Here is a 20,603-nt window from a genome sequence, read left to right on the forward strand (position 1 = left end):
AAAAAAAAAAAAAAAAAAAAATTCAAGAAGATTATTTTAAATTTCTTTCTTTATGTAATTTTATATATACCACGGAGATGGCAAAGAAGAATACGGTCCACTTGATGAAGACCTTTGCATTCGTAGGAGCACATTGGCGATCCTATTCCTGGTGTCAAGACAATATGATTTTTACCACTTGCTATTTTTATTGATGTCGTTAACGTCAGTATGTGAATTATGTACGTTTGTATCAAAACATAAGATATGTTTTAAGTGTATAATATTTAGCGACATTTGAGTACATTTTTGAACACAATACAAGTGCAACAGTATTTCGAATTGTAGCTCGTATATTCATTATCGTGATATGAGATAAGATCAAACATTTAATTTAGAATAATGTATCGTCCTCTAAAAATCTGTGTCTGGGTTGAGTGATTCACTTTTATCAAAAGTCGGAAAAGTATATTGACGATGACACGCTTCTGGTAAAATACCACCCACGCGCCCTGACTACAAATCCCCATGAATGCATTTTTGTTCAACTAACGTTAATGTACATTTTATTGTTTTGGATTTTAGTCACTATATATAAAACTAGCCGACCCGTGCGTGCAAATATATAGTAAAGTTTTCATTTCGCTCGCATTTCTCCGACTTGATTTACATATACTATTATTTTCCACTGAATTTTTTGTTCAATGACAACAAAATATAGCTTATGTCACTCCTGAATAGTATAGCTTTCTGTTAGTGAAATAATTTTCATGATCGGATCAGTATTGGCGAAGATTACCCCCTACATACAAACAAAGTTATAAACTTTACCTCTTTATAATCTATAATATAAAAATGAGTCGCTGAATGTGTTGCTAAGCGCAAAACTCGAGAACGGTTGGACCGATTTCGCTAATTCTTTTTTTAAAATATTCCTTGAAGTACGAGGATGGTTCTTACGGAGAGAAAAATTCTAAAAAAAAAAAAAAATTCCTGAAAAAGTCTAAAAACAACACTTTTCTATACTCCCATACATCCATTTGTGATAATACTTAAAAGTCAATTTGAACTTTAATACCATACGATAAAGTTTGTGTTAGGCGATACGAAGTTCGCCGGGTCAGCTAGTATTAATATAGATGAGAATTAAGCTTATGTAGATACATAAACGTTTAGACAGTTTTTTATATAAGAACTATGTACAATGTTTTAGTCTGTGGGCGTTCACAGTTATAAATGTTTACGTAAATAGTAAAATAGTGACTGACAGATGATTTATGTTACCAACGTGTTATGTCAACTTATTGTTGACGAAGTCTGTCGGTTGAACGTGTTCAAACCTTCGATAGTGTTCTACTTATTTCTTAAATAAACAACGCGTTAAATAGAAAATTCTTTTGACGGATTGTTTATCAACAAGTTTTGATGTATGCCAACGGTAGTTGAAGAAAGATAACGTAGAATGGCAATGGAATTTAATCTTAGGAAAGATCGTTTGACGAAAACGATCATTTTCATGTACTGAAGTACGTGAAACAGTCGATCGTTTATGGCATTAATATATAATTGTGTTTGCTGGCAAACGAAAAAAAAAACCGACTTCAATTATATCGACAAGTAAATACGCATTATCAAAGATTACTCCAAAAGTTGTTATCAGATCTCGATGAGATTTAAACATGACCACATATGATAAACGTCAGCTTTCGATTAAATTAAAAATTATTAAAATCGGTAAACCCAGTACAGTAGCTATGTGGATTTTCGAGGGTTCCCTCGATTTCTCTGGGATCCCATCATTAGATCCTGGTTTCCTTATCATGGTACCAAACTAGGGACATCTCCTTTCCAACAAAAAAGAATTGTCAAAATCGGTTTATAAACGACGAAGTTATCCCTGAACATACATAAAAAATATATATAATACGGTCGAATTGAGTAACCTCTTCCTTTTTTGAAGTCGGTAAAAAAAAATAGATAAATAGTCATTAGAACGAAACGAAAAACAAACTTGCGGACATAACGGTTAAGAAATCTCGACCAAATGAGATATTAGCAACGTATCGAGTAAGCGACAACCGCCTATATGCGAACATATAGCGGTACCGCTTCTCGTTTCAATGTTTCCCTTTTACCAAAGAAAGCTAATCGATACGCAGAAGCTTTAAAGAACCAAAACTTTCATATACCGACTGCTTCATTACGTAAATACTTTTACTTTATTTATAAACGATTACTCAATTCGCATATAAAACCGGATTGACTAGACACTATCGCCATCGCGACGGTATACGTCTATAGGCGTTGGAATGGAAAATATTGTTTTTCATACGATATGTCTCTTTTCCTGAAGACTCGTAACTGGCGTGGAATCCGGTCCTGAGGTTCAAGGGAAAAACGTCACATGTTCACACGCGACGTCAGACCGCTTGTACACTGAATGTGTAGCGCGATGGAATATATTTAATATTTTTTTTTTTTGTATTTATATGCAAAACCTTTTTAGATTTAATTGCATTAATTTGAGCACATACGTTACTAATTTGAATTTTTTTTAATGATCAAGTACAATTTAACAATGTATAGTGCACTAAAACATTTGTAATAATGAATAAAGAAGACATTCATCGAAGAAATGAATAAGTTAAGATGAAACACGTTACAAAATATGAGAGCGAAGACGTTAATACAAATTAATCAACCTGACAATACGAGTCCACGGGTGATACTGCGTGGGATAATTAATAGCGCATAAAAATTATTTATAATAACTTATCCTCCAACAGCACAATTTATGTTCCATGTACATGAACCCTCACTGGTACGCGAGAAACAAAGACATCCGCGGATGCGAAAACCTGCGCTACGTGTTCGCTGGACGGCCGTCTCACAGCTACGTCACAACGCACGCTTGTCGAGACTGATAAGAGAATCGTTACGGCAATCGATCACTCACTTTATTGGAACTTGATTTATTTATCGTTATAACAAAATCATACTGCTATAAAGCTGAAGATTGGAAAAGTATTATGCTACTATCGCTCCGTTAAGTAAGTAAACACAATTATTTGTAGGTAATGTACGAATGCATGAGACATCTCAAAGAGCCTTCGTACACGAAATACAGTTTACTTTCTGTGCACCTACTTAAAGAAAAAATGTAGGCATATTATAAGTAAAAACAAATAACTTTTTTCTCATAAGACGCGAGACAGAGTATCGTAATGATTTTTCAATACATTTTTGCTTTACGGTCGAAAGATTACAACTTTAATTGAATTTCAAACACCGTACGGTATTTTATAGTTAATCCTTGACTTATCAAATAACACAACATGTACACATCTCCAAACATCTATTGGATATATTTAATCGATAGATTATTAAACAGCAGCCTTAAAAGATGTACGCTAACTTCGCGTAACTACAGTTTGACTCAAGTCCTAACCCGTAAAAGTCACGATCAACAATTAAGCGCTGCACTCTACTCAATAGCGATGAATTACACGTCTTTGTTACAAGTGCCTTGTAATATTTTAATCTTTTTGAATTTGTGTCCATATACTACTCTGTACTTAATGGTCATCAGGTATGGTTCTGGTGTAGTGGGGCCAAAATTTCCTTTGACGTCGACAGTCGACGGTGACTGTGGCAAAGTTTGGGTTATTATAGCTAACGTAGCTATTAGTAGTCAATTAATGGGGAGACGATAGCACGAGCTGTATTCCGTATCACGGCTTCAGTTGACTTCTCATGTCCACCACACAAAATAATTCAGGAAAAGGTAAACAAATCAATATAAACGCAATTTTTTTAATTTCTACGTTTTACTTTTTTTGATATATATCTTGTAAAAAAATATATTTAAACGTTGTTTGTTATATGTACATATAAATACAAAAATCGCATTCAAAGAAATTGTTAAGTATCTAGTCAAATATCTTTTGCGGCTAGTGATATAATGAAACAAAATTTCGCGGTAGTGTTATGTTATTTTAGTAGGTTTTGTTCGCTACTATCTCTATATAAAAATAAATAGAAAGTATTACAATCTACTTAACACTAAACGATTTCAGGGTTATTTTTTCCAGTCCTTCAAAGGGGGTCTTAGAGGGGGAGGAGCCCTAGTTTATACTATTTTTATATTTCAACAACATGGGTTCAACGACTTAGCCACGAGAAATACGTTACATTGCATTACATTAACATTAAATTATTAAGTGAATGCGGGTGTATTTACATTTATAAAATTAAAGCGGATTTAACTACTTACATTTACATCATATTGACACATGATTGATAAGGGGAGTGGTATCGAAACGTTAGATGGGGTGAAACTACGCGGGATCTCTAGTTAACCGTATAATTTTGTTCATGATTAATTGACTTAATTTAGGTATATTGACAAACAATACAACGTAGATAGACAAAATAATAGTCAAGTAAATACGCGTTATCAAAGATTACTCAAAAAGTAGGTCCTCATCAGATCTCAATCAAATTCCAATAGCCTCATATGACAAGCACAAGCTTTCGAATAAAAAAAGAATTATCAAAATCAGTCAACTCGGTAAGACAAAAAAATTGTTAAGGAAATACGCTTCATTAGTGATAACTCGATACAGTCGAATTGAGAACCTCCTCCTTTTTTTGAAGTCGGTAATTTTTTTTTATTCTGACAGAATGGTATACAAATGTCGATACAGTCTGCTTAATTGAAAGTAGTTCCAGGAGTCGCACAATCGTATTAGCGATCCTATCTAGGAGCTCCAGATACTCTACTCACACATACATATACCCTGCTCTGGCGAGAGCAGTGCTATTGGACTGCAGTTTTCTGAGTTGAGGTACTTTTCAACTTGGGCTGCTCCAGATTTTTATCAAGATATGTTGTCGTGTCTTACGGCCCCTATCAACTTAAACAAATTCCTTGTTCCATGTAAACACTTGGGTGTGTCTACAAGTGCTCGGAGGTATTCGAAAGTCCACCGTGACTAAAGCTAATTTCCTAGAACCACTATTTTGTAACATTCGTATCACAGTGTTATCCGACTAATCCGATAAATGTTTACTAGTACCTATGATAAGAATTTATAGATATTTTAAAATTCGTGTTTGTCATATTTATTCACATATATGTTAAATATTTTAAGTAATTAAAAGACAAACTTAACTGAGAGGTAGGGTACTAACTGAGGTAGGGCACAGCAAGAATTTCCTGTTCAAAATATAGAGCAGCCCGACTGGGGTAGTACCTCGACCTTACAGAAGATCACAGCAAAATAATACTGTTTTCAAGCAATATTGTGTTCCTGTTGGTGAGTAAGGTGACCAGAGCTCCTGGGGCGATTGGGGATTGGGTCGGCAACGCGCTTGCGATGCTTCTGGTGTTGCAGGCGTCTATAAGCTATGGTAATCGCTTACCATCAGGGACGCACCGTATATATATATATTATATATACTTATGCTTTTGCGACAATTCAGTCTGATAGTTATTTTAGGTTTTCCTTTGTAATTCCTCATTTTGTTTAACGATAACAATCGGATTAATGTAAGGCTTATTATTAATCAAGCCCGTGGACGCAATGGTCACCACCAGCCACGAATTTAAATAATAAAAAGCTGAACAATAACACGCTGATCGGCGCCCGCTCGACCGTGACTATCGGCCACGTGCACTCGTCACACCGATTTTTTTACGCAGAAACCATACCCTGAAACTCTAACGATATACCACGTGGATATTTAACTGCAATATAAAAGAATCTGTTTACATTTAATCTGTATTAATTTATCTCTGCGGCAATAAGGTTAGTCCTGAGTTACCAGGTTGCTTCGAAGAAACAGCTATCAGTGATAAGAATTGTAATAGGCATAACTGATACAACTTTTTTTTTTTTAATTTCTTTGTTAAATTTCGTTTAAAAATACGTAAAAACAATATATCTAAAATTGCGATAGTCTTAAATTTGCATGCCGCGGAATATTATTACGCTTGAACATTCTCACTTTAAGGTGTTCGTAAATTCGACAAATTTATATTGAAAGGGTTTCATACCCAATGGGAATTTAAAACAGTAATAAGTAATAACGTAGAAGTATTAAACAATATATATTACTGTGACCGCTACCACGTTAAAAATAAAAGTTTTCCCAGCATAGCCAAAATGTTTTGTTTCACGTTTCGATCTTTACAAACATGGATTATTAAATGGTAGTTCAACATCTCGTGTGGGCAGTTCGAGTCGCACTAGGTCGACATTTTTAGAATTTTTTATTTTAAAATCTTATTATTCTGGTAAAGTTATGTCACATATCGCATTAAATGGCATTCAAGTCTTGCAACATTGTTTTGTTAAGGAAAACACTTTTGAAGCGTTCGTTTTTTAAATATAAAACGGAATTTGTATGAATTATTAAAGGTAAGGTAGAATGTGTCTATAGATGGGACGAAAATTAACCTATTGAATACTATAGATATTTAGGATACTGAGAGGGTTAGAGGTCACAATAATTGCACGAATCTACGCCTTATATGTATGAGTGTGTATTATTATTAGGTAACGGCTGTTTCCTTATTACGTTAATTAATCCATTAAACACAACCAATTGGAAGCGAATAAGTAATAAGCAATTTTAAATAATTATTCATTGTTTGAAATATTTTATATGCATAATTTAAATTTGAAATCTGCATAGTTAGCATCGAATCTCATGAACGATGTTTTTAGTACTTTATATAAATACGTTTTAAAACTCAAGTGATTTCCTAGTAGACGGGAAAAGTTTTTCGACAGGAGACAATATCAGATTTAAATCACGGCAGGTAGAAACCGTAACTTAAAGAGTTCGTTAAGAGTAGGAATGACTAGAGTCTATCGCTTCAGCCTGTAATATCCCACTACTGGGCATAGGCCTTTTTCCCCATGTAGGAGAAGGATCAGAGCCTAATCCACCACGCTGCTCCAATGCGGGTTGGCGGATATATTCCCTACTATGAGTAACGATCGCTATCAGGTGTACATAAGAACAACCGGACCGATGGCTTAACGTGCTCTCCGATGCACGGTGGGGAGACCCACAAACACCCAGACCACGGCAAACACCTGTATGGCCAATACAAATGTTTGTCATGTGCGGGGATCGAACCTGCAACCGCAACAGGTACAATCCATCATCTACAATCTAAATTTATCTATTTTTTTTTATATACAACTAGGTCGGCAAACAAGCGTACCGCTCATCTGATGGTAAGCGATTACCAGAGCCAATAGACGCCTGCAACATAAGTATTTCAAGCGGGTTGTTGACTCTACCCCCAGTCCCCCCAGGAACTCTGGTTAGTTTTTTAAACACAGGAACATAATACTGGTTGAAAGCAGTATTATTTGGGTACACCAGATTTTGAGCAGGACATTTTCTGCTGTGGCCCACCTCAGTTATTTTTTTTTGACGCTGAGTAATTAATTAATAAATGAGTCACTGGTAATTAAAATAAATTGTATTTAAAACGGTATTGTCGCTAAATAATACGAAAACTCAAGGCCGAAAGGCACGGAAATTACAGTAATCTGAATAAATTATAAAACAGTTCGAACGTGCGAACACGGATAAGGATAATATAATGAGTGTATGGAGCAGCTTAGCGAAGATACGGTGTTTTAAACAATAGATAAGCGTGATATAAATACGCAGCAGGCTGTATTATGTCTAGAGGCGTATATTGCTCTTTCAGTTCGACTAACTTTAACTAATTGTCTCATGCGTCCTGAGCGACAAAGACTTGATAACAGGCAGCATATACATACATATATGACGCAAAAAGGCAAAGAGGAAACGCTCATGAAATAATTGTCTCTATTTATAAATATTAATATAAAAATAATGTATAGTTCGCTACTTTGAATAATGAGAATAAGAGCAACAGCGATCTGCATAACTTCGCACGTACAGAGTACAACTCTGACATAAACTTAACTAGCTTGTTATATAGATGACACTAGTAACTAACATGTGAAACTTAAAGAGGAAATATGATCAAAAAGCATGTCGGTCTAAATCAATTGAGTCATTATTATACAGGCTTAAATTTATATTATTTCTAATACTAAAACACGGACAACGAACAAAAAAAGTAAACATTCCTATCCTACGACGTCGTTACCATCGTCCAGTAAAATGGATGATATTTCCGAAGACACCCGTTATAGACTCGGAGTCATACATTACGAGCTAATTTTCTCTATTTACCGCTGTTTATTTTAGCTTGAAATACAGCGCTTTAATTTGACATTCTAGCTTAGAAAGCTCATTAAACATTCTTTACATTAAGACGATTTTTTGTTAGGTTAGTGACGTCACTAACTGTAAATGGCGGCGCACACAGGAAATGACTTGTAAGGTTTTTTTTATTACTCAAAACGAATATGTTTTTGTCAGCATTAAAGAATCTAATTGATCAGGAAGTTTGAATTGTATCAAGAGAAATTGAGTTTGCCGCCAAGAGTTTTGCTTTACTAATTATGTTCTTGTTTTAACCTACGGTGTTTGATAAGTAAGTAATAAAATTTATCGGGAGGTTTGGTATTGCGATAATATATTACTTTTCATGGCTATCAAACATGTTAATAATGTCAATATGAAATAAATATATAAAAATTGCAATCTTGATTTCGAAATCTTTTCCAAGCACGTAAATAGATCTCTGTCTATTGTCGAATATAGAATTATACATTTTATTGTGGTAATTTAAAGATATCTCTCATCGTAACAAGAGAGATGGGTCCGTCGTCTAACATGGTTTTAAATGAAAGTATTCATTCTTCATCTTCTTCTTTAATTTATGGCATGTCAGCGTCGCAACTGTCCGTGTGAAACATTCATTCACTTGAATACTGTCAATTATGTCAAAATAGCACAAACGATTTCGCCAATGTCACGTAAAGTTGAGAAGACACTAAGGATGTTGATCGGTGCGGTCGAGATTACAATCTAAATATTAATTTGAAGATAAAAATTTTAGAATTAAAATGATTATAGATAAGGTATCGCACGTCAGTTCACCTCGCTGTTTAGTTCATTTGAGCGATTAATTTTATCTCGGATTAGCAACGACAATCGACGATCTATATTTAATGAAATAATTTATCGAGTCTTCGTTTATCTATAATCTATAATATATATAAATCTATAATATATATAAACGCGAAAGGTCATTCATCACGAAATCTCCGAAACTATAACACCTACAAACTTGAAATTTGGCAGGTAGGCTCCTTATAGGAAGTAGACATCCGCTAAGAACGGATTTTACGAAACTCAACCCCTAAGGGGGTAAAATGGGGGTTGGAAGTTTGTATGAGAGTCCCATGTTTTTGAAGTAAGAGACTTGAAATTTAAAATGTATGCTCTATAGATGGTAACAAGGTGCCCAAATAATGTTTCTTAGAAATCAACTCCCTTTTGGGGTTAAAACGGGGGATGTTACGTTGACCCACTCATCGCGAAATCTCCGAAACTATAACAGTTATAAACTTAAAATTTGTCAGGTAGGTTTCTTATAAGGCGTAGACATCTGCTAAGAACTAATTTTACGAAACTCGACCCTTAAAAGGGTAAAACGGGGCTTGGAAGTTTATATAAAAGTCCTATGTTTTTGAAGTAAGAGACTTAAAATTTAAAATGTATGCCTTATACATGGTGAGAAGGTGTTCAAATAATGCATTGTAATCTATATATATAAAAGAGAAAGATCACTGACTCATCACGAGAACTCAAAAACTGCTGGATGGTCCATTCATCCAGGATGGACAAAGATGAAATTTGGCAGGGAGGTAAATTATAATTAATAGACGTCTGCTAAAAACGGATTTTGCGATATTCCACCGCTAAGGGGGTTTAATTGGGGTTGATAGTTTGTATGAAACTTATACAGCAGGGTCGGTTTAAAGCAAAATAACCGCGTTGCAACCCTATGTGTTCAAGAAACATTTATATTGATCACTTATAAGTAGTACAAAAAAATATATTTTTTACAATATCCAACCTTTACGTTACTAGAATACTTTTTATTTACCCCTGTCTTCACGGAGTCACGGAGGAGCGTGCGTTACGCTATTCTGTGACATATAGTTACGTAGAACCGTATTAAAAACTGAATTGCATGCAGTATAGTTAAACATATTTACACTACAATACTACATTATTACTACATTATTTCATACCACAATTCTGACGAATTCAACGAACTATTTTGTTAAACGCGACGCGCGCTTCACGCGCACGTAGTCGCGGGCAACAGTTAGTGTATTATAAAACAAAGTCCCCAAAAGTGTATGTGATCGATTTCCTCAAAATCTACGGAACGGATTTTCATGCGGTTTCATCAATGGAGAGAGGGCTTCAAGAGGAAGGCTTATGGAACGGCTAAGCCGATTATGATGAGAGTGTCACTGGAAGTTTGCCGGAAAAACTTTGTGTCACACTGATTTCAACGCGGGCGAAGCCGCGGGCACAGCTAGTAATAAATATAAACGCTTTACTTTGCTTGCTTACCGGAATGCGTCCAAATATATGATTACTTGTTATTATTTATGTTCTTATAAAAATTGAAAAATAAGTAATTCAATAGTTTCCCCGATTATGTTTTTTGCTATTGTGAATGTCAAACATACGGCATATTTAACACTGTAAAATAAAATTTAAGAAAGTTAGGCTAATGCGATCAAACTGCAGCAAACTATATAATTTAATCACTTATATTTACTAAAACGCCTTGGAGTTCTTTAAGATCCACACTTATGATCTTTAAGATATATAAACAATTACAAGACTAATAAAACTTTATTTTCCAATTCAAGTAATAAGTAGTAACTGATAACATTTCACTAGTCGTAATTCCATAATAAAAAACCAACAATAATAAACAGTCGTGTGCGGTCACGTGTCCTATATCATAATAACAGTGTAAAGCGATTAAATATTGATATACGACGATACCAGCAGGAACTGTTACGTCGCGTGTTATTGATGAACAATGTTTTGAAGTTTTGTGTTTTCTTTTGGCATTTTTACGATGCGCGCACATAGTCATAAAAAATAATGACACCCTCAAGTTAGTCAACGAAGAAGAAATTAGCAACGTGAAGTTAGCTAGCCAATGAAGTATAATTTCTTAAGTGCGTACATAAATACACACACTCACATTTTTTTTTAAATCATATTACGAAACGGTATTAGGGTTGATACAGAGGTCTCAAAGTTGCTGGTTGTCATAACAACGGCTGGCCTACGATTGGCTATGCCAAAAATGTTTTGGGAGTTAGTGTTATTTTTCGAAATCCCAACACAGGAGTTTACTAACCTTCCCTATCCTTATAAGGTGTTTATAAAGCTTTACGCGTATTCTGATTGGTTTAGGTGGAATTTGAAAAAAAAAGGGTATTCAGTTCGATAACACCCTTAAATTGGCTCATCAGTAACTAATCGCTTACCATTTGGAAAAAGTTTGTGCCAAATCTTTTCTCCATTTTAAGCGATCGTTAGAGATTGGAAAGTAAAAAATTGTATTAAAGCTGACTTGAGGACATTTTTTCGATCGACATTGAACAGTGAAACAGAGTGATGATAATCAATCGAAGTTTTCTTTATTAAGTATTGGCCTTAGTAGCTCACACAAAGTCATATCACAAAGTCACTTGAAGGAATTCTCTTATTTCAGTTCGTGTTTCGATAGGTGTTTTTAGTTCCACTAGATAGTAATCGTATATTGTTGAACCAATTCAACATTAATCAAATATCACCTGTCCAATAATATAAATTGAAGCTGTTGATTGATTAACCACTGATCTGACATTGTAACGCGATTATATTAACAGAAGCGATTTCAAGCTACGCGAATAGGCGTTGAAGATGAATTCCCTTTTTATTTCTTTATCTGATGAGTATTTAATCTTAAATTCTGGCACTGGATTTAAGACTACTATCAAGGCCTCAAGTATACAGTATTATTGCCAGTGAAATTACTTTTAAACTCAATAAAATAGCTTTGACCAATGCGTTGACATATTCCACCTAATTTTCCTTTTACATTTGATAAATAATTATTTGCCGTTGCAGGTGTTTGCCGTGGTCTGGGTGTTTGTGCAGTCCTTGTGGGTCCCCTCACCGTGCCTCGGAGAGCACGTTAAGCCGTCGGTCCCGGTTGTTATCATGTACACCTGATAGCGATCGTTACTCATAATAGAGAATATATCCGCCAACCCGCATTGGAGCAGCGTGGTGGATTAAGCTTTGATCCTTCTCCTACACGGGGAAAGAGGCCTATGCCCAGTAGTGGGATATTACAGGCTGAAACGTTAAATAATTACTAATTATATTGCGTTGTTTATGACGTCAACTTAGTAATGACATACTAATACTTCGCATCCTCCCGGTTCAGACAGAACGTGCTCGTATGAGACTTGCGCAGATTACGTCGGTTTGGTAACTGTCTATATATTGACAACTATTGTAAAGGTAACATATTTGAAACTTTATAGGGATTAAATGCATCAAAATATAGTAATCGGTTCGATTAATATTACTTTGACTGTTGCTAAGTCTTTAATAGCTAAAATACATTGCGCTGTGTGGCTACGGTGGTAAAGAATATCGCCACCCCCTCTATTCCCGTAGGTGTCGTTAGAGGCGACTAAGGGATAACACAGTTCCACTACCACCGTTGAACTTAAAAAGCCGACCGATGGCGGGATAACTATCTAACTGCTGGCTTTGAAATACACAGATCGAAGACCGAACCGAATAATCTAAGCATACAGACAGCGGGAAGTGACTTTATACTATGTAATGATAATTAACGAATATTATAAATATAAACTTTTTTTAAATGACGATTTAATAGCGTTTTTGGAAGTCAGCAAAATTTTAATATTGAACATTTGTCATAAGAATTAAAATAACCTAACATCATTGTTGCCTTGAATCACAAATTAACATCGTAAATTCTCCTGAAATGGTGAACTAAGACGATACAATATGCGAAATTCTCGTTTTTACCTCAAATATATTTTATTCTGAGAACAATGTAAAACCACAGTCATTACGGTAATAACTCGGTGTCAATTTTTATTTGTAAATTGCGCATTTTGTACGACAATGTCGCCTCTTTAGCCACGTACTTCATACCATCAATGCTACGGTAAATATAGCTAGAATAATAACGTTGGAAACATTAAGGGTAATATTTGCTGTTGGAAAAACGTTACACGTCGTTATAAATAACACGGGATTACACATGTGTGTTATTTCTAAGCTATAATTTCATTTTGTATTGTGGTATTGTTACAATAAGCCATGATTATTGTAACAATCCCACAATACAAAATGAAGTTTTATAGCCTAAACATTTTCTCAATTATGCTTGCCGTCTGAAGAAAAGGATATTTAAAATTGTTCAGTGGATATCGAGACCAGGGCGTTGTAATGTTCGAATATTTCTAAGTTTAAAGACCCTATAGGCTAGACCCTAAGGCTCTATAATTAAATATATTTTTTTGCAAAGTAATTGCCTTAAAATTGGCTGTCAGTAGGATATCCTGCGTTTGACCAGATCTCGATGTTTCCGCTTATATTTGACATACACAACGATGTACGCTAATTTGGGCCACGTTCGTCGAATTAATCCTCCGACCTTTAAAATGACTCGAAGGACCGCCATTTAACTGGCGTGGCTACGAAACCAGTAACTATTAATGTGATTAATTATCCCGATTATAATTGAATTGCTCCCTTAACTCACTTTGGTAACAAACGTTGTTACTCGCTGCCCTCATTCCGAAGAGAAAGGAGTGATTCAGAGGATGTATCAGTATTTACACAGAAATCACAATGTGACTCAACTCAAGAGTTTAGTGTTCGATAATAATAATTTTAATCAAAAATCATGTCCATTTATTTGTACAATGTCTTATACAATAAAGGTTAATTATGTTTTAGCTTAGTGCGAAATATAGTTGAAATTCTACGTCTATCTACTTAAGCCAACAATTTTTATGTACTTCATTTTACTTTCTGAAAAAATAAGTGCGTGCGTACAAAGTACACATGTCAGAAGTGAAACTGCTTTGGCAAACTAATTTTTAAGTCTCGTTTATATTTATAAAAATCTAAAGTTTCAGATTTCCGTTCAGCGGGTAAAAATATCCCCAGATATCCAGTTTTGAGTATTGGCTACCTTGACCTTGTACTCCTAATCTTTCTTAGTCCACACGTGACAAGAGAACCTTCGCTAACAAGTTTAATCAATCATGTCACTAGCGTAACATCAATTTAAAAGTATTTTAGTACGGGAAGTTGTCAGTCTATTTGAGAAAAATATAACTAAAACACTAAAGTTTAGCTCATCGTTTATAATTTTAGCAGATTATCATATTTCGATTGTTGGGTTACACGGCATTTAGAAACAGGTAAGTGCAGAAATGTCACGGCCGAAGCAGCATTAATGTCCAGCCTGTAAAGTATTTACGTCTGCGTCATTTTGTTTATGATATTTATGACGTGTCATTGATTTATATAAATGTTTCAATAAAATAGTTTCATCGCGAGTGACTAATTTTGTTATATAAAAGTATTTTAATACATTTTTCGGTTTTCACGCGACATATCCACGCTTTGAATACGAAGCGATTATCTGTTAATACTATCGAGTGATTCATTTTAATTGATTACCAGTTTTACAGTTTAAAGCGAAGGACGTTCCGGTGCCAAAAATGTTTATAAGCAACAGTGATATCAAAGTATGTCAATAGAAAAAGGGATAATTTTAAAGTATATATACTCCTTATATTATCTGCTGTCAGTGAAGGTCCCGTCAAAATCGGTCCAGCCGTTTCAGAGATTAGCCGGAACAAACAGACAGACAAAAATTAAAACAATGTTATTTTGGTATATGTAACGTGTATCCACATGCATTTAGTAAAAAACGGCTACTTCATTATTACAACCAGATACTCTAATTATATTTATTTGTAGTAGTAGTCATTTTTAAACAGTGATTGTATTATTTCATTATTTATGGTTATTGTGATGCTACCACCGTTTCTTAGTTTAATTTTACTGAGAAAAATTTAAAAGAAACTTAACCATTACCAATTTAAAAAAAAGTGTCATTACAATAAATTAAGTCGTAGGTTCTGCACGAAAACCTTAAAAAAACTCTAGGTAACTTTGGTTATTTCTACAGGATTTGTGATTGAAACGCCTTTGCGATTCTGAATCTATGAAACATTATACTATAATTATAATTTACTAACGTTATACAACGATCTTAGGTTATCGACGGTTGTGACATATGTCACATTCCCGGGCGCGATCATAAGCCATTAACCGCTGAAATGTAATATGCATTTGACGTACACAATTACCTACTAATATATAAATATTATATAACAACATCTGCATCAAATATATTAAGTCAGGTTAAATCCTCTTTGACGTGATTGGAATTAATATTATTTGCATATACAACCATCAAATTTGTTTTAAATTTTTAAGAATATTGAACATTTCGATAAACTAGAAATGTGTTAGGTCAAAATAATGACTTCGTTATCTATAACGAAAATATCTCCAAATCACCAATTAATGACATTCCAATTAAACTGCTTACACACAATAATATATTTTCTCTAATAATACATGTTTTAATTTTATTTTTGGCGCTTTTCTTAGAATCAAACGAAAAATATTATGTCGTTGCTTTTCACTGAAAACTGTTTTTCGAAGCTATTTTTTACAATAACAAAAGTTCAAGTTTATTATTATTATTATTTTTATTTATTTATTAAGAAAATCAGACAATTTACAAAAAATAAGGGCAATAACAGGTTTCCCATTATAATATTTATAAGTATAGTTACATTGTTGCATTCGGACCAATGGGATGGCGCGCTAACGACACCTGTTTCAATTAAAGTGAGATTAATCTCCAAGACACGAGATGCAGTCGATATAGACCCGACACGTGAGTCAAACGCTGGAACAAGCATACATACATAATACAATTACGTAATCCTGTAAAGAATTCCTTTTATACGGTTTCTCACGCTGTATCAATATTTCGCGGCTATGCGGTTATCGATACGTGATCGATCAAGTTAATTGAATTCTGCTCTTTAATTGTGCGTGTGTGTGTGTGTATGTTTGTATTATTGAAAAACATTCTAATGGTACTCCGTTACGCTAGTTATTTCACGCAGTTTTTCTTGTACTTTACAACATTGTGTCACGTTTGGTTACCTGTTTCCCTCTTTAGGCCATATTAAATATTTACTAATTAACATAAACAATACAATTACGATAACGTAACAAATTACGTAGCACATTAAACGGGAGCGTTCACGTTTCAAAGTCATTGTTAAATAACGAGAACAATTAAGATAAGCAATGAAACGAACGCTGTACGAAGCCTACAAATGACCAATCGCTCCAATAAATGGAAATGTTTCACATTAATGATATGTTAACTAGCGGTTGGTTCCAGTAGCTTCTCGCTGATGTCTTTTCAGGCATTCAATTATATTTTGTCTGTTTTTATCAAGCCAATTAATAAAGTATGAATGTACGAGCTCGTATAGTGATCGTACCAGTGGTCTCCTATTTCGAAATACACTTGAATCTTTCTTGCCTGTCTGAATGTTAGTCTGATTAGGCTTTAGGATTTGCTCAACATATTGTCTGTCAAATAGTTTTTGGCATTGATTGAGATAGTGGAGTACCTACTACAATATTACTTCTCCTACACGACGAAAGAGACCTACGACTCTTTTTCGTCTGATTTTGAAAGATTTGTAACTAAATCTGTTTGTTTTTATCATAGTTCCTATTTACTACGGATTAGATAGATCTACATTCTTATACTTAAAAACATATAAACTTACAAAACTATGACTTTCGGCGCTGTTTCTACGTTTACAAATTATACTTCGAACCTAACAATCGTAATAAACCGACCTCCTAACATTATAGATTTATTAAACCCATTCACTAGATATTAAGCAAATCAATTTTAAATAAAAACAATAGTTATGTTATATAATTGATAAACCATTTAAATAACAAAAACAATAAAGTTATTGTAAAACAATTAGTCGAGGAAATAAAGTTGTTATGATTGAAAACATGTAACGCTATCGCTGGCTGAGTAACGTCCGGCCGGCGCTCGCGGTCACGTCCCATATAAACAAATAACTAATGTTTTTAAACTTTGACAGCTATCTGTCAAACATTATTGGTATCGAACAATAATATATAAGAAACATATTAAAAAAAAATTTAACAACTGGAAAAGTATCTCAACCTTACAGAAGATTATACACGTCCAAGTAATACGTACTGGTACTGCTTTCAAGTTAAATGTTTTTTCAAGTGTTGTGTTCTTGTAGTTAGTACGGTAACTAGAGTTCTGGACATGCGCTGTATTTACAGCAAAGGTTGGGTCGGAAACGCGCTTGGGCTAACCGTTGCTGTCAAAAGGCATCTTGGCTACCTACCATTAGATGGACCATACCTGTGTTCGACACTCTAGTGCTATAAGAAATGAAAATCTATTCGAAAACCAAATACGGAGAGTAATTGAAAAAGAATTAAGCGGAGAGTAGATTCTCGAACTGGTCGGAAATATCGACATCACCGAAGTCGACCGCAGATTAAACCGGTACTACCGTCCTATATAAATCGAACTAATTAACGACCGAGTGTGATCGACACGCACACATCCGTCGTGGTCGTGTGTGAAATTTTTCACAAGTTTTCGTATAAATATTAAACTTCTCACATTACCATGTGCGTTCTTTTATAAATTTCAATACTAGAAAGTCGGCTTAACGAAATTTCCCGACTTGTTTCTATGGAAATGTAATTTAGTTGTGTTCATTTTTAGTATTTAATACATCGATTCATGAAAAGAACGTATCGGTTTTTGTGAAGAGCGAAAGACTTACGTTTTGTCTGATAATACTTTCATTTTTCATCGCGACGCTTCGCATTGTAAATGAAAGAAATCGTCGCGCGATCAGCGTTCTAAAATGTAATTATGAAGACGACAAAATACTTTTGCTGAGACTATTTTGTCGCGGTTTTAATTGATAATTAGTAATATTATTAGTAAAGCTTTTGTTACTACTACTATTTATATCTTTGAATATCGATATAAAATCGTACTGTCTGTGGATTTATTTTATGTATAAAATACGTTACGTCGATAAGTAACAAAACGCTGAAGAAATTGCGCGGGACGTAAATCTATAATATAAAAATGAGTCGCTGAATGTGTTGCTAAGCGCAAAACTCGAGAACGGTTGGACTGATTTCGCTAATTCTTTTTTTAAAATATTCCTTGAAGTACGAGGATGGTTCTTACGGAGAGAACAATTCTAAAAAAAAAAAAAAAATTAATAAAATTAAAGAATCAACTGTTAGGCGATACGAAGTTCGCCGGGTCAGCTAGTTCCTTATAAATGTATGAAGACTACACGCTCTATGTTTTACTAACGAATAGTGTCAAAATACGCAATAAATGAACAACCGTTAATTACCTAACAGCGCATGTAATCGGAGACACGCGCGAGTTTTTACAGCTGCGACAATTTACGCGCGGACACCTCGCGAGTAATCGCGTTCAAGGCGGAAAGCTTGTTGATACTAATAGCTTAATATTAAACGTTAAATTTAAGCATAGCTATTTATAGTAGCTGCTGTGTGGCTACGGCAGTAAAGAATATCGCCACCCCCTCTCTTCCCGTGGGTGTCGTAAGAGGCAACTAAGGGATAACACAGTTTCACTACCACCTTGGAACATAAAAAGCCGACCGGTGGCGGGATAACTATCCAACTACTGGCTTTGAAATACACAGACCGAAGACGAGCAGCAGCGTCTTCGATGCGACAAAGCCAGCCCTGCGGTCACCAACCCGCCTGTCCGGCGTGGTGACTGGGCATTTTTGTCGCGTACTTGTGGAAGCCTATGTCCAGCAGTGGACTGCGATAGGCTGAAGAGTAGTAGTAGACCGTAGTATTTATAGTATACCTAGTACTAGATTATGAAAATACCAAAGGAAGGTTTATGAACGTCTATTTTAATATAAGTAACTATTGTTTGTTGCCGGTTCTTATAAGCAGAATTTATCAGAAGTACCTACTGTTCTGTGGTAGCTTTACATTATCATATCATACGTATCATATCATATAATTTTTTTTAAAGCCTATTTCACTAAGAATTTTAGTTTGATTGCAAATTTCAATGCCATATTTAGCATTATCATTAGATCGATATAAAAAAAAGTATTATAGCTAGTGAAGTTCGGTGACCTTCACGTGTTCTGTGACAAAATTCGCACAAAATCATAAACAGCTTTAGAATACAAAATAGTTCACAGAACGAATTGAAAATTCCGAATATTCCTCATTCGATGACTCGTTTCGTTCGTTCTAATAAAAGAATGTACCGACACGTTATACATTTAGTTAATTTTTTGAATTGAAACTTTTTTAGAATCGTCGTGATTCAAAACTCGATGAAACGAAAATGCGTTACGATAAAGAAACACATAAATCTATAGAAGAGAATGAGATAGAATACATTATTACAAAACAATTACACTATTTTATATCTCGGTGAAAAAAATCTATCGTAGGCTACTTTTCAGAAGTTACACTTCAGCCGTGTAAATTGCACACACTCTTTTTTTATTTTGTTGTTAAAAAATGTGTTTTTAATTTAAGCGGATATCATCGTAAGCATTTTAATATTTGACCTGATTGTGTTGCTGATGTGAGTACAATATTTGCAACTGTCAGTCACGTATTAATTTGAAGACTGGAAAGATTTGTATAAACAATCGTCATAAAAGTCAAATACCTATTACTTATACATAAATCGAAATACGTAATTTAAAAACAGTGCTTGCAAATGAAATAATAGATAGAATAATAACAAATCCCACCAAAAACATTTTCATGTAAAATGTTGCCAAGACGAGATCATATGGCTCGCACTGTCAAAAAGTTATCAGATCTCACGTAGAACCAAGCTTCTAACTCTACACGCCCTAACTCTACAAGCCCTAATTTCACAAACTCTACACCTTAGTCAAAATATGTGGCTTGGCCGTTTCGTTACTACCGGCCGATGTTGTAGATTACAACTGCTGGTGAGGTGGACTACTGCTGCTGGCAATTCTGCCCCCTGCCTCTTCATTTTGGCCCCGTCGCGGGACAGCATGGATGGTAAGTTGGTAACGGCCAAGCCACATATTTTGACTAAGGTGTAGAGTTTGTGAAATTAGGGCTTGTAGAGTTAGGGCGTGTAGAGTTAGAAGCTTGGTTCTACGTGAGATCTGATAACTTTTTGACAGTGCGAGCCATATGATCTCGTCTTGGCAACATTTTACATGAAAATGTTTTTGGTGGGATTTCACTTCTTTTTGTAAGTTGCTTATGACAATATTATAGCTGCATTTTACCTCCAACACATTTTATACCATAAATATCATCCAGTCTTCACAATATTCGGTTTAAGCACGCTGTTTTTGATTTTATGTTGAACTGATATGAAAACGGTGACCTCC

The 20,603-nt window shown here is 34.6% G+C and overlaps 1 protein-coding gene across 1 annotated transcript in view; it reads right to left on the bottom strand.

Moving 5' to 3' along the window:
• The window catches only part of LOC123662667 (histone-lysine N-methyltransferase 2D), a 47,228-nt gene that overhangs the window by 8,802 nt on the left and 17,823 nt on the right, over positions 1-20,603 (bottom strand). The gene's annotated exons all lie outside the window — the stretch shown is intronic.

The sequence above is a fragment of the Melitaea cinxia genome, chromosome 2, assembly GCF_905220565.1.
Source record: "Melitaea cinxia chromosome 2, ilMelCinx1.1, whole genome shotgun sequence".
NCBI classification, from domain to species: Eukaryota; Metazoa; Arthropoda; class Insecta; order Lepidoptera; family Nymphalidae; genus Melitaea; species Melitaea cinxia.